This window comes from Impatiens glandulifera, chromosome 1 (assembly GCF_907164915.1).
Source record: "Impatiens glandulifera chromosome 1, dImpGla2.1, whole genome shotgun sequence".
Lineage (NCBI taxonomy): Eukaryota > Viridiplantae > Streptophyta > Magnoliopsida > Ericales > Balsaminaceae > Impatiens > Impatiens glandulifera.
The window spans coordinates 10,969,372-10,971,605 of record NC_061862.1 but is presented as its reverse complement, the minus strand read 5'-3'; the positions used below and the strand labels follow the sequence as shown (position 1 = coordinate 10,971,605).

The 2,234-nt window shown below is 35.6% G+C and overlaps 1 pseudogene; it reads left to right on the top strand.

Moving 5' to 3' along the window:
- Positions 1–488: 488 nt before the first annotated feature.
- LOC124909816 lies at positions 489–1,901 on the top strand (annotated as a pseudogene).
- The last annotated feature ends 333 nt before the right edge of the window (positions 1,902–2,234 follow it).

Genomic DNA, 2,234 nt, shown 5'->3' with positions numbered 1-2,234 from the left:
ACGGATATAATAAACCGTTACTGTTATAAAGATATTAGTAACGGCTATATCACCGTTACTGATGAACCGTTACAGTAACGGGTTTATAGAAGAACCGTTACAAATATTAGCATTTTAAATCTTCTTTTTCAAAATAAGGGTATCGGTAACGGTTTATCTTAAAACCGTTACTGATATGGCTTCGCTTTTCATTTTACTACAAACGTATTAGTAACGGTTTTATGATATACCGTTACAAATATTGGTATTAATAAAGGTTTATTTTAAAACCGTTACTAATACCGCTCCACTTTTTATTTTACCACATATATATTAGTAACGGTTTTATAATATACAGTTACAGATATTAAGAGTTTAGTGGTCCCACATGCCAACGTAATGATTCAGCACTAAAGTTTTAATCCAACTGTTAAGATTTCTCTCTCCTTCCGCCATTTCTATTTCTCTTTTGAATCTGCACCAGGAAATTCAACGAGGAACGAACGACTATGGCGGCGGCATCATCATCATCGGCGTGTGACGAATATATTTACAAGGCGAAGTTGGCTGAGCGATACGAGGAGATGGTAGATTTGAAAGCTTCTGTTGAATTTGACGAGTTTACAATCGAGGAGAAGAATCTTCTCTTCGTCGCTTACAAGAACGTGATTGGAGCTAGAAGAGATTCCTGGCGTATTATCTCATCCATCGAGCAGAAGGAGGATGAGATAATGGACGAATTCGAAGGGATTTAGTCTAGAGAGAAGAGAGATGATAGCCATGGATACAATGTGTAATTGATTTATGTAATTTACCCTAAACATTTGAATCCGATCACTTCCGAAGAAGATGCAGTGGTACATCGTTGTTGTACTTCTCACTGTACTAACTAGTTCTCAGGTCAGTCATTTTTTCCTTCCCGATCTAACAAACTATGTCATTGTTCGAGATCCCTCCGTTGATAGGATTTCTAATTGCATCTCTGTGTCTTTTCAATTATGTGACATTCATGAATCGTGCTTTATGTTTCAGTTCAATTGTAAGATTCAAATGTTTCAGTTCAATTGTTTCAGAGTATGATGTATAAGTTTCCTGCTATATGCTACTGAGAGTGGAATTAGCATTATACAAACTAAAACAACTATGATCAATCAAAGACTTACATTCTGACCATTCTTACTCTTGCACATGAGTGTAGGAATGAACCAAGTATATAGTTATTGATTTTAGCTTCTGAGAGAACACCTTTACTCAACCCTGACTAATCAAAATAAGCCTATAAACTCATTTCTGTTAAATATTAACTAAGTTTACCAAGAGCGTGAGCATCTAGATGATATCCACCTCTTCTACTCTATTGTATTTTGGGTTATACTGTATTATTTGACTTTTTCACCAATTCTTTATGTGACTCCCATGGTTGGCTCTCGTGGATACGTGACAGATCGTGGGAATGAGGATCATGTTTCAATTATCAGAGATTACAACTTGAAGATCGAATCTGAACTTTCTTCCATCTATGAAGGTATTCTCAAGCTTCTTGACTCAAGGATTATTCTATCAGCTTAGTAGGAGATTCCAAAGTATTTTACCTGAAGATGAAGGGAGATTATCACCGTTATCTTGCTGAATTCAAGACCGGAGCTGAGAGAAAGGAGGCAGCTGAGAACACTCTCAACGCCTATAAAGCAACTTAGATTTGTTTCTGAAGATATACTGATTATGCTGAACTACTAGGGTTTAAGATCTAGATGTCAATTTAAGTATTAGAAATGAATGAAGTTGCTCATGTAATTTGCATAATTTAGTTCTTCAATTCATTCTATAGTACATTCATTTTTTATATTGTTAATGTTGAGCTCCCACCAACATATTCCATTCGTCTATGGTTGGCTTTCAACTTTTCTGTTGAAAAATTGTGACACCAATAAATCCTTGTTACTCTAATTAAAGTTGAACGGTTTCTATTAAGGATTTACTTGTATATTTTTCTTATAAATGTTACATTATATATTTGCAGCGATAATAGGTAAGGGTTTTGGCAGACAGCTAGCGGACCTCGTGCAGAATACGGAATGATGTGATCGAGATGATGGAGCAGATGACCTTTATATTATCCATGTATCTCGTTAACTCTCGCCCTCCACGTCCCCTGCCATTCCACTAGAGATGATCCCACTAGAGATGATTGAGTGATATTTATATTATGTGATTTTTGGATTATGGTTTATATGGATTGATGAATTGATGATTAT